Source organism: Palaemon carinicauda, chromosome 1 (assembly GCF_036898095.1).
Source record: "Palaemon carinicauda isolate YSFRI2023 chromosome 1, ASM3689809v2, whole genome shotgun sequence".
Lineage (NCBI taxonomy): Eukaryota > Metazoa > Arthropoda > Malacostraca > Decapoda > Palaemonidae > Palaemon > Palaemon carinicauda.
The window spans coordinates 83203872-83226821 of record NC_090725.1 but is presented as its reverse complement, the minus strand read 5'-3'; positions in this window follow the sequence as shown (position 1 = coordinate 83226821).

The following is a 22950-nucleotide window of genomic DNA, read 5'->3' as shown; positions in this document are numbered from 1 at the left end:
ATGTAACAACTGTCACATCACCTTAAACATTTTTATGTGGAAATTAGTAAATGGTGCATGGCAAGGCTCGGTGACTGTTTCTTTGCATTTAGTCAAACTTTGGAATATAATAGTTCCACTGTTACTCATAACTCTCATTTCCTAATTTTAATCAGGAGAGAGACCCATAACTGGCATAATGAATAATTCCCGCAAGTCTTCGTTTCTTCTCCTTTTTCTTGTTTTCTACAGACCTCATCTAAAAAGACATAAAGGTCCCTGTACAACTGGCATTTGCACACGCGACAATCTCTCTCTCTCTCTCTCTCTCTCTCTCTCTCTCTCTCTCTCTCTCTCTCTCTCTCTCTCTCTCTCTCTTTATATACATATATATATATATATATATATATATATATATATATATATATATATATATATATACATTATTACTTGCTAAGCTACAACCCTAGTTGGAAAACCAAGATGCTATAAGCCCAAGGGCTCCAACAGGGAAAATAGCCCAGTGAGGAAAAGAAATAAGGAAATGATTAAACTACAAGAGAAGTAATTAACAGTCAAATAAAACAGTAACAATAAAACAAATTCATATATAAACTATACAAACTTCAAAAAACCGGAGGAAAATAAGATAGAATACTGTGCCCGAGTGTACTCTCAAGCAAGAAAACTCTAATCCAAGACCATGGAAGGCCATGGTACAGAAGCTATGGCACTACCCAAGACTAGAGAACAATAGTTTGATTTTGGAGTGTCCTCTTAGAAGAGCTGTTTACCATAGACAAAGAGTCTGTCCTACCCTTGCCAAGAGGAAAGCAGACACTGTACAACTACAAAGAATTGTTTGGTAATCTCAGTGTTGTCAAATGTATGAGAATAGGGGATAATATGTAAAGAATAAGCCAGATTATTCGGTATATGTGTAGGCAAAGGGAAAAAGGAACCGTAACCAGAGAGGGATCTAATGTAGTACTGTCTGGCCAGTCAAAGGAAACAATAACTCTGTAGCGGTAGTGTGGCTGGTGCCCTGGCCAACCTAATACCTGTGTGTGTATATATACAGGTGTGTATATATATAAATACAATATAAATATATATATATATATATATATATATATATATATATGTGTGTGTGTGTGTGTGTGTGTGTGATTGTGTATACCATATACTTACATACATATATGTACATACAACATACAACATGTACATACATAAATGTCAACTTTTGAAAGATAGCAGTATAATACTAATAGCATTCTAATAGTAAGAAGTAATCGGTACTAAACAGGACACAATTAGCACTATTCGATCCCCAATTATCCCTCCAGTGCATCTATCACAGCTGTTGTATTTTCCCCTTTTGATATATCGACCATTAAGCTATTTTATTTTCCAAGAACCTCTTTTACGCCGGCCTCCTACCTGGCGGTCTTATCTCTGAGGTACTCGCCTCTGAGAGGTTGAATTTCATTAACCCTGTATCAGATCATCGAAGCAATATATCAAAGTTCTTCTAAGCAACGCTTCGAAAATGCCCGTGGCTTTCGCCATTCGATTAATCTCTTCTGTTGATATACGATGGCCGACGATATCATAAACCATTGCCACTCATCTGAGACCGCTTATCACCGATGACAACTTAGACCATATTGTTTTTAGCTTAGACTAAGAAATATGAAATATTGAGCTCACATACGAGGGTCTTATGAGAATGCTAGCTAATGTTAAACATAATTAAACTAATTAAACTATGCATAAGAAACTTCCAGTACTTTCTTGAATGTCACCTTATAGACATGCCTGAAAAAAAACAATACATCCAAGTATCGCGTTCATGGTAAAAACAGATTTTAAATAACAATAATTTCAGAAAGGCTGCATCAGTGATTGGTCTATCATTCGGAAGTATAGTTACAACAAAACAGATAAGAGAAAAACCTTTATAAAACTGATATATATGAGAAATCAAAATGAAGTATAGTAACTTATATGATCTAGCCGCCACAAATAATAGTATACTGTATACTCAACTTAATTAGGCAGATGATAACTATCTTTTATAAAAAAAAAAAAAAAAACCTAAGGATCATAGTGTTTTCCAGTAGAAAAAACTTCTTAAAATATCCAAAATTCATGGTAAAGCATCTGCTATTAATTCAGTATATTACTTTACAGCTTCTATAATGAAACTTCTATAATAATCCTTTCCCCTTTCTTCATTTGATCTATGCTCCTTTTTCCCTGGAAATATATTCGGTGCTTTTCAGCTATAATGTCTGGATAATAAAAACAGTGATCTATTGCTTTAGTACTGATACGTATCATTACTGGCCGAGGAATATCAAGACTGACAAAGTACAACGGATCCTTTTAAGGCCTTGCTTGACAAGGTGGACTTAAGCTACGAAGAGGGCTATAATAAATGTTATAAAGAATTTGAACAAGTGACCATCCAGATATTGATAGGACCAAAGAAATTAAATTAGAAGTGAAGACCACAGCCAACATGACAAATATAAAGAAGGCAATAAACTATTTCTATGAATAGGGATGCTACATCAACCACTAAAAAACAATTTCAGTTGACAAAACGTAAATAATGAAAGCATAAATCTACAACAAAATAACACTAAATACTAAGATTTCTTAGAAATAAATTTCACCAAACAATACGATATTGAATAATTCCGTAGTTTTCTTGCATGATTCATAACTCGTCATGATGACAACATTGAAACCACTGCCATAAGAAATGGCAGTAAGTTTATTCAAATAATAGGTATGACTTCACTGAGGAAATTTGAATGTTAACCTAATAATCGAGGGAGTCATTGTGGTAACCATAACGGTGGTAAGGTTATCTAAACAGGAATAGGCAGTCCCCTAAAAAGATAGTGCCAAATCGCAGATTTGCCTGTTTACTAATGAGGTCGTTTCTAAAGTGCGACATCTCGACCCCCATGCTTCTTTTTAGGAGTAATTAATTGACAGAATCCTTCAGAGGTGAGAGGTAAATAGTTGTGTAGGGTCCGTGTGTGGGTGGGGAGGAGGAGGGAGTTGCGGTGGACGAAGTGCTAATAGAGACCTGCTTCTACCTAACGACTTCTCACTTGCATCGTCCAATTGGGTAATTAAACGTTAAGGTTATGCTCGTTTGCAACATGTGATGTATCTTACGGGACGAGAGAACATGACCTCGCAACCTCCCAAAATCCTCCACTTATTATTGACAGAGCATTACACAAACACTCACACGCTCAGGTACGCACGCAATGCCACGCTTTCTTAATAACCTCAATAAAGTACAGCGGACGAACTGTCCAATTATTTTTCCGTGTCAACGTAAGGACTATTTACCAGTGTTGATAATGATAGTAAAGGAAGGGTTACCTTTGTGAGTTATAAAATATAAACATAGTTATCATTTTTGATAGGTCGTGCCCGGAAAATTATCTCTGTCAGTGAGGAAGACACGCATGGGTTCGCCGTCCGGGACGATAACATCTTGGGCCATCTCCTTTGTAGAGAAGAGGATGAGAATCCTTCACCAGCATCCCTGATGGTTGGGCCCTTGTAACTCGAGCCTCTACGAGTAATCATATTTTGCTCGTGAAACTGTTTATGGTGTTGCGAGAGCGAAGAAAACCCGTGATTACAGGTATGCTCTTCAGACAGACACCCGCCGCCGGCCTCTATGCGTGCGCGCACCGCCACTCGCCCCAAACACATACACGCACGCATACACATACGCACACGCAAGTGCACTGTGGGCTTAAAGTGCCCGTTCGAGAAACAGTTAAAACAGCTCTTTATTTACGTACGCTAAGAGGCGAGAATCCCGTGCCAAGTGCGTCGAGGTAAGGCCAAGGGGCAGGCAAAGGTGAATGCGCCTTTCTACAAAGGGTTAGGATGCTGTGCAAGAGAGCATACTGCATGTGATGCTTAACCAAACATGCTTCAACCCTTGCCCCTTCGATGCTTACGTTCCACCAGGGAAGCCCCTGGACTCTCCGCACCCATGTCCCTCTTGCTCCCAAGCGACACCCCGTGTTAAAAGATGGTTCGCTGCTCCAATAAGTTTATGTTTAAATAAGGGTTGAGCAGATTTATGCTGCAGATAACGTAGCCTAATGAATCAACGAGGTGCCATAAAGCCAACAATGGCTGGCTTCGAAGTCGGCACTCGCCAACAAAAGAATCTATAATTACGGGGGAATCTCTGGCGGGTCGTTCCTACGAGCATCCTACCACTCCTCCCTTTAACCCCTACACCAGGTAAACCCCCACCCCACCCATCCTCAAAACGAGTCATGTGTTCGGGATAATATCGTCATTATGGAAGAGAGTCTCGCCTATTATCGCCAAAACATTGGCGTGATTCCGGCGTGATTTCCGCCCGTTTTTAAAACAAAGACTTCTGCCATTATGACAATACGACTCGAAGAATGACGTGTTTGGCCTTATAGCCTCATTTTCCGTCGCAGAGAGGCGAAGGAGAAACCAGAAGATAGGTCGTTTCACTGTTTCTCGGTTGGCTTCGAAATCGAATGGTGCAAAATCCTGTTGAGTAAGTGTTGGTCTCCCCACGCCGTTAATGTCGGCCTCATCACTAGTATTTATCTTCCAGGGAGATGCGCATCCATCCATCCATCGCACAATTTAAAGCCCACGATTAAATCAACAGTTTATGTTTTAATTTTCGAAATGAGATGCGCCATTTTATCCTAACTGCTCACTAAAATACCACATCGCTTACATGATGATGGTCATTTAGAAAGGCTGACAACATTGAAGTCCTTTATTCAGGAAATCTATGATAGCCATATAATTGACATACCGAAATGAAAGGTAAAAACTTGTTCATAAAGTGTACATCAAACTTCATGGTCAATTTACACACCCACCCTTATATATATATATATATATATATATATATATATATATATATATATATATATATATATATATATATATATATATATATATATATATATATATATATATATATATATATATATATATATATAATTCCCACACACCTGTGAACGCGCGTATGAATTCGCGTATGGATGTTGCGACTCGACCGCTTACCTGTTGAAGGTACAATCAACCAATGTCGGCACGTGGCTAAGCGGTACTGTTCTCATTTTAAGTTTGATGATCCGTCGATCATAATCTAGGTCCACCGCTCACCAGTCAACCCAGCTGTGATTAGGTACAAGATCTGTTGGAATCAGAAAAGGGCTAGTAATCTTACAACTTCATCCCAAAAGTACCCACCTCCTACAAATGGGATTTAGACGTATGATAAAAAATAAAATAAAGATGAATACATACTGATCATATCTGCAATTCATATAAAGCACACATATAATTATGGAATTTTGTACATGTACATATAAACAAAGAGTACAAGTAGATCTGAACGGATTGTTACAATACAAAGGCCTGAAAGCCATCGCGTTCCTCTTCATCGAAAGTCGAAGAGGAATGGCGGCGAAATCAGCGGGGCTTTACGCCAACACAAGTGTGAAGAGTTCCACCGTGTTCTTTTGTTATACAAGCAATAAATTATATCATAAAAGTGTAAACGAGATGCTATTACAATGTCTTCTGAATATCCCCCTTTGTGAGATGGTGCAGCCCCGCGCGCTTATTAGCTGAATGGAGGAGGTGTCTCACATGAACATCAACAACCACAATTCCATCTCTCTCTCTCTCTCTCTCTCTCTCTCTCTCTCTCTCTCTCTCTCTCTCTCTCTCTCTCTCTCTCTCTCATTTGTACTACAGTTAATCATATCGCTTCAGTGATGATGAACAGACAAAACCTACTTTATCTTGAAAGAAATGTTACTCGAATATTTATTAACAATAAGAGATATCATCCACCCAACTAGTTTCAAATAGAATATTATACTTGTGAGCTAACACTGGAAGCCTTGATTATTCGTCCCGATATTTTAGATGTTCACTAGGACATCAAATTGCTAGTATGATACAATAAATGTAAGCGTGTGAAGATATTTGTTTATTCAGTAAATGTTGAATATAAAACATGGCAAAAAGATGGGAGAAACATCTTACTAATAAAAGATGCAAAAACCATCTTACTAATAAGATCTTTAAATTTCTTGTTTAAAAGTTTGCAGAAATATTATGATTACGACTCCCTAGCATATATATATATATATATATATATATATATATATATATATATATATATACACAAGTCGTGAATGTATTTTGAAGTTCTTTATTTTCAAAACAGGTTTTCTAAAAGTTATATCTTAACGTTCGGATACAAAGTACAGCCTGGCATTACTTCAAATAAAAAATAAAATTTTTCATGGAAAAATAGAAAGCCATGTTTTTTGGTATTCACCACTCTCAACAGCCTTTTTTCCCCATTACCAATAATTTCGCTAACTACGATATCAATTCGAAAAAAGATTCACAACTGACCTAACATGACGAAGGATTTGAAAACATATATTGGAGCAGTGAGAAATGCATTGTAGAGAAAATAGCTGAAGACCTAAAGGTTAGTTCTGATGTCATGTAAAATGATTATATAGATGATTTGATTGCTGTGAAAGACATTATTGCAATTCGAAAAGTGGAAAGCCCCGCTCGTGAGCTCTCATTTCTGACACAATGACTAATCATCTATATAACAAAATGGAAAAACCATTTCACTGGCGCTTGCAACTTTTCCTTTCCGTCATACTGGACTGGAAGTGCCACATACTCTCAAGTACCTGTACCGTAACTGTTTAGCTGTAAAATGGAAGGTGATAATAATGATTAAAATATTTATTTTTTGTGTGTATCTGATCAGAGTCTTGTGGCTTTAAAGCTCCGTAAATGAGAATGGAATGTTAACCATCTTCCTCTTTCTTACCGTTATCCCTAAATTAAAGGGTCGGTTGCCTGATGCACACTTTCCAATGCCTTCTATCAAAGGCATCCTCTTCCACCAAACCTCTTCTCGCCATATGATCCTTCACCTCCTATTGCCATCTAATTCCTACCTCCCTCTCGATCTTCCTATCCCTAACAAGTTTCTCCCAAGCCCTCCACACACCCTCTCCACCACCCATCTTCAACAAGTGTCTACAGCATCTTGACATTCTTATCTCTGTAATCTTTACTATGCCTACCACTCTTTTTATTCCATAATTTTCCAATCTTTCAAGCAGTGATATTCACATAATCAGCCTCAGCATTCTCATCTCTGTTCTCCCAAACTTTGCTTCTCACTCATCTTAATATCCCATGTTTCCAATCTAAACGTTAACACTGGTCTTATTACTGTTCTATAGATGACTTTTAGCTTGATTGGCATTTTCTTATCACATACCACTCCTGCTACCTCCCCCTACTTCCACAAGGCTGCTATTTCCTATTCTCAACTTCAACCTCCTATCCTCCCTGCTGAATTGTACTAGATCCCAAGTATCTAAAACGTTCCACCTGTTTTATAACCAAGCCCCTATTTTCGTGTATGGGTATCCTTCTTTATCTGCCATCGATTCTATTACATCTCAGTTCTTGGTATTTACCCCAAACATCATAGCTTTGCATGCTTAGCATTTTTCTTTTCACAACTTTGATTATCCTCTGCACTCAGATCTTTCCTGACCATATTACATACCGCATTGTAATAGATATGCAGTTAGCCCCTCATCTCCTTGGGTGATCATGCGGTTACCAGAATGATACCCGTCTTATTTTCAGTCTGGGAACCAGGGTTTATATGATACATGTTCTAACTTGTTAAAACTTGTAAATGCACCTTCTTCTGTAAAGTAATTTAGATAACTCAGTTGCTGAGCTGCATTCACAAAATACAGACACCCTTCCAACAAAGTGACCAAGATTTTAGTGCCATCAAAATGGCAGTATAAAAAAGGCGAGTCTACAGAAATTAATACTTTATTATAAATAAACTCCATGTCTGCCTTTTAATAGGCCAATATCATTGTGCTTCAGAGTTTGTCACCGATTTGAATTTCTAATAAAATAAAATTATTTTTGTTTATATTTTGGGTGACCATATGATTATTTTAGGAGAATATCAGTACATTTTTTTTTTCACAATTCAGATCTCGAATGTTTTAATGTACAAGAGTATTAACAGAAGTATCTTTTGCTTTTCATAAAGATTCTATTAACTTTTAATGAAGCCTTAGACTATTTAGATGAGTTAAAGTGAGAGATCTTTACATCGAGCCCCAGAAGTAAGAGACCTTACTGATGAAGACAAGCGCCGAAGATGAAGAAATTGTGTTTCATCCAGAAAGCTTATCTGGGAATTATTATTAGCTCCTGCTGAGTTTCAGGTAAGTCGTAATGATAACATTGGCGAAGAGAAGCAAGAAATGAAAGAAGAGGAAAAGGATGCGAGTGAGGTGCAGCATACGGCAAAGTAACGTAGAGTGATCCAAAGTTCTGCAAAAATCATGTGGAGAAAATATGAGAGCAAACCTTTAACTGTAGAAATATTTCCTAAATCAGAATTCACCAAGTATAGAAACCTTAGCATACTTAAGCTATTTGAGCTCTTGTTTGATGAGGAAATCCTTGAGTACACTAGAGAGGGAATTCTTACGACCTTAGTATTCACAACAAGGCTATAAGCAATGCAGTGCGTCGAGATATGCTTCACACCATAAAAAAAAAAAAATCTTCCTTTCATTACTACTGACAACCTACGTAAGGATGAAAAATACTGTAAACTGTGTCCTTCAATTTCTCATCTTCAAAAGAAGTTTATGTTACCATTCGTTCCATTTCAAAACATTTTCCATGATGAAGCAATGATATAGTATTTTGGTAAGCATAAATGTAAGCAATCTATTCGTAATAAGCTAATTGAAATATTTACCCTATAATTTTTCATTTGATAATTTCTTCGCACCAGTGTTGTAGTTAGCAGAGTTAACCAAAAGAGACTATAAGGGAATAGAAACTAGGACAAGACATGGCTTGTCTCTTCTGTTGAAAAGATGGGTAAGGAAGAGTGAGATGTCATTTATCTTTTTTCAGAAGAGTGGGACCAAGTGAGGTAGCTGCACCTCGATGGAATAATAACGCTGTTGTAACTTTTGCCTGTATTCTTCTCGGTCAAAATCCAATAGGTAAAGTCAATAGGTCGTTAAGAAAGACAGAAAGGTTACTATGATAAATATCACACATGCGGTTCAAGTCTGTAGTTCAAATATGGCTGGTACAGAGAGAATGGATCAAAATATAATACAATTCAGGATTGGTAATCACGGAAGGAAATGCACTGGAGTTTATTTACATGGATGCTAGATGCTGCATTCCAAACTGCTTGGCAAACAGTGTCTTGGTAGAAGAAAATTTTCAGTACCAGGGAAAGAGGAGACAAGATATATAAACGCAGGTTATTTTGTAGAACAACTTCAAAATCATGCAAGAAGGATGTACATGGATGAAAACTGTAATTCTGTAATGCGTAATGAGTGCTGCATATGTGATTCAAAGCTGTGTGTACCAAAATAGAAAATAAGGGGTGAGTAGATATACAGTGGAGTATGCCATAGATATGATCTACTTTTTTTATAATTTACAAAGCATTTTCTTCTAAATTTTCATTGTAACTGAAATATAGCCTAATATGCAAAAGCTGATTTAGTTATAGTTTGTAGTATATTGAAGGACTTGTATACCTATCCAATCATTTTTGTGTGACAAATAAAGCATAGAAAATTAGGCCACATCCATTCGAAAAGGAGCTCCTGTTGTTGACTTTAGCTGTAATTGTTATTTAGACTTATTGTCACACCACTTTCTAATATCTTTACTCGTTAATATTACTTTTTGACAAAACATACATCTGAGGGAAAAAATAGGTTATTAAATAAGTTTCGATTCACATTACTTGGTAATTATTTGAAAACAATGATGGTATTCGGAAATAATACTTCCAACTAATCACCTAGTAGGAAACTTTTCAGAGCTAAAAGGGAACCCCTGCGAGTGAGTGCAAATGTGCCTCTTTAAAAAAAAATTGAGTATTGAAGTTGTTTTATTCTTGTTACGCACAAGTTTTAAAGTAACCTTCCTAATTATGTAATGGAATTGGTGCTACTTCAATGGTTCATATTCAGTGCAAAGGCAATCTTTTTTAATCGAGTTAACATATGTCTCCTTTCATACAGTTATTTTATTATTCATCATATTTAGCTTAAGTTGTGTGCCTTATTTGTTTTTGCCGTTTGTCCTTTACTAATCAATCTCTTTTTTGTACCGGACTGCATTCTGCCTTCCTACAAGGGTTGTAGCTTAGGTTATAATAACAACAACAACAACAACAACAATAATAATAATAATAATATATGAAAGACTGTAAACAAAGCGAAATCCGTAAAATTCGTAATCATGTATAAATTGTTTAGTTTTTGCATAGGAGTTAACAGAAAAATAGTGGTTACTAGGATTCAACGTACAATTTACTAAATATAAATTCAAAATAGAGATGTTCAAGGTTTTAGCGTATGCTTATGGATATTTATGTGAAGACGAGTCAGGGTATTATTGTTCAATGTAGTTCCTCAAGTAGTCCTTAACGGTCATCTTAAAGATTAAGGGGATACAAAACCTCTTCATTTATATTGCTTTCCTCATTTTGGACTAATGTTTGTATGGTCGAAAAAAATCAATTTTGAAATTATTACTATTATTTTTATCAATGATAATAAAAATATCTTAGTATTTTTTTTTACATATATTTTACAAATTTACTTTCGAAATTACATGCATTTGGCATACACACATTGGGCAATATAAATGAAGATATGGAAGTTGGTCGTTATAGACTACCTACAGCACTTCTAAGAACAAACAATACTCTGAAAGATTATCATTTAGCACTTAAGTATCTATTACGATTTATCATCTTAATATCTGGAAACTGGCGATATCTCTTCGACGTCAGCAAAATTTTCAAAAGGGAAGTTCGACGAACATGTGATTCAAACCTGGTGGGAAAAATATAAATCCAGAAAATTTATGAGAAAAAAAGTAAATATGAAAAACATGCTGAAATAATGACAGAAAATTTTTTTTTAATTTTCTTTAACGTTTACTGGAATTTAGGTAATTACAAAAATTAAAATAATAGGCTAATTGAAATATTTTCCATTAATTTTAGACCTATTTCCTCGATAACTTTTACTCTATTTTTTTTTTTTGGGGGGAGGGGCATATTTCATCTTTGCAAAAAAAAGCACCACTCATTTATGAGGTGGATTTCACAGTTTATCTCTGGGTAAGCTATTCTATGAATTTTTAAGGTTAGTGAAGTAATCGAATAATCTAAATCACCTATCTTGAACCTGTTGATAAACATGTAAGATTCAAACATAGAAGTTTCATGACTTTAAAGTTCCTATATAATGGTATGGAAGCTCAACAATGAAAAACATCGTTATATTTCAGTAAACTTTGACAACAGGTCGTAATTAATAATAATAATAATAATAATAATAATAATAATAATAATAATAATAATAATCATAGTAATAATAATAATAATAATAATAATAATAATAATAATAATAATCCCACATTTTAAGACATTGTCTTCATAAAGTTATAAGATAGCGGTAGAGATAAAACATTTGAATGCTTTTACTCTATTTCTATTAAACTGACATTCTGTTTGACAATGGGCTAGATACAAAATAACTTTTAAAAACATTATGAATATTTGCTAAAAAAAAAAGAAAAAAAAAATAGAAATTTCTCGTTTTCCCTAATGACAGATTTCTAAATAATTTTTTTTTTTTTTACGAATTTACTTTAATTACGATGCTTCCGATCAAAAGTAGTTAAAGCTAGTTTTATACTGAAGCGATCTTATAAATAAATGTATTCTACCGAATATATTCAGATAAAGATGATACTAATTTAAAAAATAATGCTAAAGGATCGTAATATATCCCGTAAGAATTATAAAATGACAAAATCTACCTTTTGGAATCTTGATAAGTTTCGCTTGCAAGCGAAGAAAAAAATCAGCTCTTTATGGATTCCAAGAAATTAAGCAGCGAACTATTAATGTTAATCAGGGTAGCCTCTAACCTGGGTTAGATGGATTTTTCTTGAACGAATAATAGCCGCTATTTTCTGCTTAACGTGTACATTAGATTAGCGAATAATTTAACTAACTCACGAAGTTAAGGCTTCTTAAATCTCCTAGAGTTTATCAAATACATATGCATGCACATGTGTAACATGTGTGTACTTTTATGGTTGAAATTATTAAGAGAATGTCTAAAAAAAACTTCTGCAAACATGTGATACATCCGCAAAATACAAACCTAAAATCTCGCACCAAATACTTTTACCATATTATTACCTTAGTCAGAAAATACTAGTTTTAATCAATTTCTCTTTATGTGAATCGCTTTAATTAAGATAACAATTATACTTTTTTGCCATGAAAACGAACTTTTCAACGATTACAGTTGACTAGTGAATACATGGCATATTCGTAATGTGTGGACTCAGCGCTTACGGCAGGATATTTTTTTTTTTTTTTCATGTCAGTATCGATGACCTTACTGTCTTTGTGAACTTTAGATGTGTTTATGGGGGGGGGGGAGATGGATAAGACTCTGTGCCATCTCATTAATGGGCATTTCCTAATCCCCCTTGGTCCTAGCTTGGAGTGAGAGAGGGTTTGGGTGCAAGTCTGATCTCCAAGATATTGTGTGACAACACTATGTTCCTGGGCTCTGCCACTCCGAAATGACCTTTAAACCGAAAAAGACAAGACTACCAGCGACAATTAACGAAAACAATGACATATTCACAAATATCCATGACCAAGCCCATTGCGATAAATGAGTTTAGAAGACAAATACTTCAACTATTCTACAAAGTTTTTCTTCAAAGAACAATACTAATTTGATGGCATAACAACCTGTATTTATTAATATTTTTCACAAATTTGGATACTGAGGTGCTACAATTTATCTTTATGAAGATGGTGTTTTATCATTGTATAAGAAGTCGTGAGCAATTCAACTGCAAGCTGAAGAGAAAAACTGACCTGGATATCTAAAAACATGAGAACCAAATCTGTGAAGACTTGCATAACTTCAGTATCAATCTGCAGTGACGTTTTCCTATAAAGAATAAAAGACAAAAGTAACATGTATTCGCATCACCTGCACCGGACGACACATAAATACCTGTCGCTTGAAATAATTCAATTTTGAACCACCTAAAAGATAAGGATGTCCTTACTTCGCGTGTAGCATAATCCCTTAAGATAAACCCGAGTTCCAAAACCCAACAATAAGCCAATGGTTCCATCTTGCTAAGTAATACTGTTCATACCAGTATTTGTCGCACCTTTTCAGACTTCTTGGACCCAATGGTTTTACTTTTGATAAAATATTCCTCAAAAGCATCGCATTTCCTGTTGAAACTCCAGAGAGCCAGCATCCCTGCATTGCACCTCATTGCCATAAATCTTGGGGTAAATTCCGAACGTTGTCTATCGCAGAACACACGTTGTAATCTCCAGCGCATTATATTGGAGCGATATCCACTGCCAGCGAAAACTCACACCCTCCAACATATAGTTTCACGCTCCACCCTCCATAAATCCCATCGATGACGTCACTATTCGCGATAATCCCCAGTAAATTCTTACACTGTTGGTCCATCTGATAAGATGAGTATGGTGCGTTTTGTACAATCATAACATATGCTTTGTACCAACAAAGGTCTCTCTTGTTATAGTTGCAGGTGGATTCTGGCAAAGAAGAAAACATGGTAGAAAAGTACAATTATTGTCTTGAATGGATGACAATTATTCCACTTGAAAATTTTAATAAACGTAATCAGTACTACTGCCAAAGTGCCAATTAAGTTCTTTGTCTAAGATGTTTCGGACATTTGTCTATATGTGTGTGTATATATATACACTATATATATATATATATATATATATATATATATATATATATATATATATATACATATAATGACTTAGCTTCATAATGAAATTGAAATATTATGATCCTGATATATAAATCAACCGAATAACTTAAAGTATGCTAAAAAATCAGGACTAATAAAAAAAATTACAAAACTTTCGTGAACGATACATTAGAAAAAGCTTAACGTTTCTGTTAATATGCGGGTAATAAGCTACTTAAAGTGGCAAATTTAAGTCACTTTAACTAGATTAAAAAATCACTGATATATTGAATTTTTTATCAGTCTTCCAGACGGGCCCTTGAAATCTATGGCATGAATTTTCTAATCCGACCGTACAGAAAACATGGAATAATTAAAGTTCTTTGAGCACAAATACTTACACCTACCCAAGTACGTTTAAAATAGGCAATTTATAAGATACAAACAGAGAAACGTGAATGAATCCTTTGAAGTGTGATGATGAAAAGATAAAGAGAGACAAAACATTAGTTTCCTTATGATGATTCTCTGGTCATAAGTATACTTGTTCCACCAACATCCTTATCCAAGATTTATTAAGAAAAAAAAAGCGACGTCACAGAATTAAGCCATCGGTCAGACTCGCTATGGTGATGGAAACTGTCTATCAACTTCATCTACAAGTCCATTTCCATCTCTAGTGTGTGACTTCTCGTTTTTTTATGCTCTCTCTCTCTCTCTCTCTCTCTCTCTCTCTCTCTCTCTCTCTCTCTCTCTCATATGTTTGCGACTGCTGACAATTGTTGTATCACTAGTGAAAATAGACAAACGATTATTTTGTATATAATGAATCTTACTCTCTCTCTCTCTCTCTCTCTCTCTCTCTCTCTCTCTCTCTCTCTCTCTCTCTCTCTCTCTCTCTCTCTCTCTCTCTAAAGCGTATTTAGATTTAAGAGTAAGCCAAATCATAAAACGACATAATATACTGATAAGAAAAAGGCGACGCAAATCTACTGTCTCTAAAAAGAATGCAAAGCTTCAAATCAATTCTGCTAATAACTCTCGTACATATTATTTAGGTTATTCATTAGATAAAGCGTTTTAAAATAACTAGTCCCAAATTTCATACTGATAATATATTACCTTAAACCTGTTCTGAAATATTTATATTACACTTGATTCGTTATTGTAAACGATAGTGATAACTTTTGGGTACTTTCTGTTGAGTATTTAATTAGCTTTTCAAATTCTAAGTATTTAATAATTTTCCCCATTGTCTTGATGAGTACAAATTGTCGGCTTGCCTCATAATTTCTTGATCTACAAAACTTATATAATACCACAAGGATCACAGTACTGCTCAGGGTTATTATAGATTAATTTGAAAAGTGGTAATGCTTGCTTTCAAGACTCTTAACGGTTACAATGAGGGAAGCCTTCAGCTTCCTTGTCCCTAATACGCAAGTTATCAACGTTTTTCCTAGCAAATTATTCAACTTTTTCACATCACCACCCCATATCAGGTATCTCTCCATCAATATTTGACAGATTTTCTGAACATTTGTTTGTTCTCTTATGAAATTAGAACATCCTTAAGATAAAAGAGAATTACAATATATACGCTATGAAAAGTCAGTGTCATAAAACTATAACCATAATAAAACCAGTAGGACATTAACGAGAAGAAAATAAAGTAACTACAACTACGCTGAATGTAATGTAACACCTTGTCAAAACCAAGGAGATGGAAGAAAATATAATTACAGTACGTTGGGTAAATTAAATGAGTTGTGTATAAATGGAAGTAAAGGTTAAAGGTTAAAGGTGTCTGGTTTCAGGTCCAGTTTCATCGGAGTAGATACTCACCAGAACGTCAGCCGGGCAAGCCACAACAGTGGCCTCCCCAGTAGACAGCTTAAACTCACGGTCCTGGCCGCATTATTACACTTTGAATACTGGTTTGTCTCTATACAGTAGTTGCCCTGCACCCAATCAACTGCCCGATCACACAGCCAGCGCTTACGTCACGGCTTGCTTAGCGATTACGCCAGAGAAGTTTCCAAGTAAAATACATATATTTCTTAAACATTTATGCTTGTTTATTTCTCCTCGTTATTGCTGCTAATGCAATTGCTAACAGAAATAACTGTGTATGAAAATGAAACCTTTTACAGAGTGTTTCTTCCTATAATAGCATATGTTTTGACAACAATTACGACGAGGAGTTGCCATGTAACATATTCCCTGAAAAAATCATCTTCCCGTTACTGAAGTAGTTTAAACTTCATATGACCAATTAATTTCACTTTCTGTCTAATGTACCTTTAATTCAAAAGTAAAATTTCCACAAATTGAAGTCTGTGTGTGTGTGTGTGTGTGTGTGTGTGTGTGTGTGTGTGTGTGTGTTGTTATTATTTTATCGGGGGGCAATTTTTTTTTTCTGTGAAATGGTAATATAATACCACTATAATTTGTACGTGTTAGTTCAATACTGTTCATCATACAGGGAGTTTGATATAGTGTATAAATGTTCAAATATATATATATATATATATATATATATATATATATATATATATATATTTCATAATCCATTGAATATATAGTGAAAAGGTCATGATATTGGGTTATGCATTCGAGATCAGTGTGCTCCTCCGACCATCACCAGGGTAATGCCCTCGTAGAATTTATAAAACATTTTTTATTGCAATTGTATCGCCGGGCAATCATCAAAAAGATTATCTGAGCACTTAAGTCTTAGACTGTATATGTCTGCCAGTACAATGTACATACAGAGGGGTGAGCAAATTATTCTGAATACACTAGAATCAAGATTTTATCATACGGTACTATACTTATCTTTATATTTTATGTGAGAAATAATCTCCCATGGCTAACAAAAGATTATTTTATTAACCCAAGAAAAACAGTATATATATATATAGAAGGGGCTAGCGTTCGATCCCAAGTATGAGGTAGAAATTTATTTCTATTTGAACACGATGTTGTGTTGATATTTATCCATATATATATATATATATATATATATATATATATATATATATATATATATATATATATACATATATATATATACACACACACACACACATATATATATATATATATATAATATATATATATATATACTGTGTGTATATGTGTGCGTGCATATTTATGACTATATCTAGGTGTGACTGAGAGAGAAAGGAGATAGACGAGATGGTGAGGGTGATACTTTGAAGTGTGTGTAATATCTTGAGATGCAATACACTTCCCATTCATCTACAATCTTGCCTGCACACTACATCCTGAAAAAAAAAAAAAAAACACCCTTTCATAACCCATATAACATTGCCCTTAACGAAGACTAAAATTTATGACCTATTATTAGCCTACATGGCAACTACTCATCGTAATTGTTGTCAAAACATGTGCTATTATAAAAAGAAACGCTCTGTAACACGTGTTATCGAAATACAGTAATTTCTGTTAGCAATTACATTGGTAGCAATGATGATGAGAAATAAACAAGCATAAATAGTTAATATATATATATATATATATATATATATATATATATATATATATATATATGTGTGTGTGTGTGTGTGTGTGTGTGTGTGTGTGTTACTTGGAAACATTTTCTGGCGTCATAGCCAAGAATGCTGTGAAGTAAGCAGTAGCTGTGCGATCAGGCAGTTGATTGGCTGCAGGGTAGCTATAGAGACAAACCAGTATTCAAAGTGTAATAATGGATCGCCCGCCATGTGAAAGCCAGGAAAACAGGTTACCACTGTACCAGCCAGTAAATAAGTATATCGAATCGCCAGTAAATAAGTATAATGGAAAGTATCTAGAAGTAAGCATTATGAAGTATTTGTTAGCTACATAAAAAACTAAATCTGAAAGTTACATCGCATAAAAGGGCTCTAAATATCTATAAGGATTCTATACAAAGTTCAACGGTGACTAATAATGAGAACTAAAAAAACTGAAGGTTTAAGATTCTAGGCATCTTATGAAAGTTAGATTTCATTAGTCATTTGAGAACACATGCCTAACCTAATAAATAAAAAGTCAAAACATAAATTCACAATATTGTAAGCCCTAATTATATAAACCTCTTATACTCTCAGGACACCTTGCTAAGGTATGGGAAATGAAAAATAAAAAAAACAGCATTAATTTTTGGTTAATATACTGTTAATCCTATCCAAACAGTTTCCTTTGCTTTCTTATAAGGAGAACAAAATAACATTATTAGGCACTATGAAATAGAACAAAATAATTTTGGTATGAGAAAAATAAATATAGCAATACGAAAGTATATCCTTTACAGTAAGGAAAATTACTCACAACACAGAACGATATTTTTGTTAATGAAAATGACTTAAGGCATTGCACAGAAAGGTTTAACCTACTAAATAAGATTTGTTTTTTTTTACCAAACTTCTCACGCAAAATAAAGAACGAAATAAAGATTAAACTTTTTTTTTTTTTTTTTTAAATAAGACTTCCACATTACAAAACGACAATTTATTAGGCCAAGTTCAACATGAGTTTTGCAGCTGTTCATCGCATACCTTTATGTGTACACTTTCTCTGAAACTCAAGGGAAATAATAAATTAAGAAGAGTATATTATCACACTACTCGTGAATTCCATTGTCACTCAAATTTGGACTATTAACAGCTGATTAAAAGAGGAGCAATAATTTTAAAAGTTATTCACCAAGTAAAATAAACATCGCTCTCACTTATAATCTCGTTAAAACTCCATCTCCCTTATTCGTAAAGTATACAATGTCACATAAACTATTTACAACTATTTTCCAAAACCCCTTCCCATCATCATATGACCATTAAGTATTGTTAATCATGCACTACATACATTACTGCAGGTCAGTTCTAAAATTACAGTATATGCTCAAAAGTTAAAAGAGATGATGATCACTTTGTAGGTGAGCTTTAACACGGCTGGCATGCAGGCATTAACACTCATTTAGAAATGTTAATGTTATGAAAACATTGTGCAAGTTAATGAAAGTTTCGAATGGACTGTAATGTTGTTCTCCGTACAATCATGTCACCTTGCTTAGTCACCTATCTCCTTCATCTATTATGACAGCTGTTCCTTTGACACAACCCATTTCCCCCTTATTTAAAATTGTTTTCCAAGAGTCTTATTTCTTTTTTCTTATATCAATTATACTTTTTCTCAACCACTCAAGATAACATCTAGGTTTCTTGCATGTGTACAAGTACACATACAAACACACACACACACACACACACACATAAATACACACAAATATCACTTTTCCTTAATTAAAGCTGCAAGAAATGAATAAGAATACAATCATTATGCCTTTCATATGCAATTTCCCTATAATTTCTTCAACAAGGTAGGCCGTATGACTCTTCCAAAGTCCAAGACATTGAAGCCTAAAAGGCCATTCAATCTAAAGATCTTCCGTGTATATATTAATTCAAGTGCTGCCTCGACCGCCTGACACAGTGGCAACTGGCAAGGAGCATCTGGTTGGATACATTGAAAAACTTATCAAAGACTCCTTGTTGTTTAACATGCACCATAAAATAGCTAGCGGTTGCTGAGGCCCGGACTCCAAGCAACACAAATCTTCATTCATTCGTAATCAAATTATGTAAATATTCTTTTAGTTTTCTCATAAACAATAGTTTCTCAAAGGATAATCAATTGGTGCTGGGTAGCGTTCAACTTTAGTATACTTTGATCCAGTGAAATTTCAATGATTTACCTGATAAAACACATGCAAGTAAAATTTAATAAGTGAAATAAAGACCATAATTTTGATGCTAACATTGCTCATGTAACAATTATACATACCAGGCAGTATAATGAAAGGATATTAAACATCTCTCTAATTCTCGTTAACCAACTCTGTTTGGTAAAGTACCTATAAATAAGATATTTAAAAATTAACTTTCTCCTCTAATATATTCATTGTCACAGCATAAGCACCTGAATGCTTTCACTGTTAAATGAAAAATATCCAATAACTTGCATATCCATGCACATTAAACGTTTATAAAAGGCAACACAATGTTTCTAGTAAGCAATAAGTTATCATGTAAAATGTATAACTACATTATTCATTAAAAACCAGTTACTCTTAACATCTCAAAATCAAATTTTCCTGAATTTCAGTCATGCATGTGTCTTGCTTCAAAAGATGGTGAACATAGAGATATGACAAGAGAAATATCATCCTAACTCTATCAATGCGTCTCAAATTCTCATCAATGTATCGTATAGGAAAGTGTAATCTTATCTACATGAACGTAAAACTAAGAAGTAATTTCAAATAAATATAATCGAAAATGTATAGTCATCCGCAATTCGCACTCAAAAGGGAACGAAAACCCACTTTGCATATATAAAAAGAATTTATATTGTTTACAGTAACCAAAGTATTATTTTCTTCAGAAAAACAAGATTTTGAGGAAATATAATATTGATTAGGGGCTATATCGAGCGGAAAAAAAAGACATACAAACATGAAGCATTTTGAACATTAGCATTAATGCACATAAACCCTATACCTCATTCTATTAAACAAATCTAACTACTATATTTCAGTCTCCCCGAGTCAAATATGTATTAATGAATTAAATATATAGTGCTATTAAAAGTTTTAATAGATTTATTAATACAATTCCAATCCAATAAACAACCACTAATGAAATAAAAATTTGTTTATGCTAGTAATGCACGCAAATGTGGATAATTTATAATTCCCTTTAACCTCTTACTTTGCAGACATTGTCTTTAACCTTACTCTTCACATCAGCTGCATTAGTAAAAATGAATGGCAAATATTGCCTATTTTCTTGTTCAAATAACAGGATCGTAAACTGGTGACATGAAAAACGTTATCAGTTCTAGCCAATGTGAATAGTAGGAACACATTTTTGCAAGTATTGTCTAACAACGTTTACAATCACAGGCATCAAAATATCGCTTAAAATTAAACTATGAAAATTTCTACCTCTAGTTTGTAGTCCATTCCTGTGTTTTTCACTATATTCAGATTCTTTTTATGGAAGTCATGTAATGAGATTGTTATTATTATAATGTAGTTATTTTAGGTATCTTTCAAACTATTATAATTGCCTGTCTCAGTACTCCATAAGCACTATAATACGGGAAATTTTTGTAATAAGGGTTCAATCAGTATACAGGAGTCTACTGCAAATTTAATCTAATAAAAAAAAATATCCCAAACATTCTAAATACCAAACAAACCAGAAAAAAATATTCGCATGCACTAATGGCAAAATCACAGCACATTTTAGTAATTTGTAATTTTCCTAACTGAACTAACCAGAGTTCTTTTAAATATCAGTCTCAGCTTCCACTGACCCAGCTGATAAGAAATTGAATTCTCGGTGTTGGAGAAGAGGGAGAGAGTGGGAAAAATGGGGATGTGTCCACTCTCCCACAGGTAGATCCACCATTTGAAAAGTCCTAACTTAGGTTTGCGGGGAGGAGGAGGTGGGCAGCAAACCTTTAAAGGACTCACCTTCGTTCTCTTAAATAGGAGACTATCTCCAGGACTCGAGGATGATGATGACTAGATAATCTCAGTCTGTTCTTGGTCCAAGGAGGGAAGCGAGAGACACATCCACTCCACAAATGCTACAACTTCGGGAGAAACCTGAATCCGTCACCATCACAGTTCTAGAAAAGTGAAAGAGTCCATGTTCCTCTATCCTCAGACACCCAAGTGTAGAATATAAACCTCTATCTGGATTCAGAAGTGATCTGAGTTCTCTTGAAATATCTGTTTACAAATTTTCCGAGTCCTCTTGAAATATCTGTTGGGTGACGACGACTGGGTCTAAGGAGAGAGTGTTCAAGGTCTTGTGAGTCACTTTTCGTAGGTAGTGAACAGTAGCAATGCCTTATCCCATCCAAACCTGCCCTTAAGATGATTTTCTTGTGTGCCTTAATAGTTGGTGGTGACGTGTCGCCGCTACTCTCGTAAGCCCTCCAAATGTTTTTGCGCAATCAAAAACAAGATGGTATTCAGACTGATCTGCTTTTTATCCCTTCTTGAGGCCACGAACAGGTTCTACCAGGCAGATCTGCTTGCGGTAAGCTGTTCATTTGATGTATCTCCTGATAAACCTAACAGGAGACAGTAGGGGATCCTCCGGAGAATTGGAAATGGAGCTGAGAGAGAGGATTGTGAAGGAGTCAAAACGTTGGTCCCTGACAGCTGGATTCTGCATTTTGGCCACAAATTCCGTGATGAACCTAAAGGTCAGTTCCCACCAACCTTCCAAGTGTGAGACCATGTGTAGGAGAGTCCGTGGAGGTCGCCGACTCGTTTGGCTGCAATTAATGCTAGTAGAAAGACTGACTTCATGGTAAGGTCTTTGTCTGAAGTATCCCTCAAGAGTTCCAAAAGGGGTTTCCTGGGAAAAGACAGACCCTTACGGATGTCCCATACAGATCTCCACACCTTCCTTGGAGGACATAATAGTTTGAAACTCCTCACGAGCATGGAGATCTCTCTAAGGGTTCCCATGCCGAGGCCCTTAGGTAGAAATAGATGATGTAGGGCAGCCCAATAGCCTCTGATCACTAGTACTAATAACCCCTTGGTCTTCTGAGGAAACACTAAGAAGTCTACAATGTCACACACAGAGGCCTGGTAAACTATAATGGAGGATTTCAGCAGGTAACCTGACATTTCTCTTGCGTTTGCTCTTGAAAAGACCTACTTTCCGGTGAGGAACTGGATAGTCTCTACCAGTGAAGCGGTAGTTATGGAAGAGCACTGCATTACCTTTCCACAGGGGGTTGGCAGAGCAGGTCTGGTCTTAAGGGGAACTTACGGGAATCGTCCATGAAGAGGGTAACTACATCCGAGTACCATCACATGTGGGGCTATTTGGCGCTACCAAGCTTAACCAAAGGTTATCATGGCTTAGTTGATTACCTGCCTGATCAGGTAAAAGG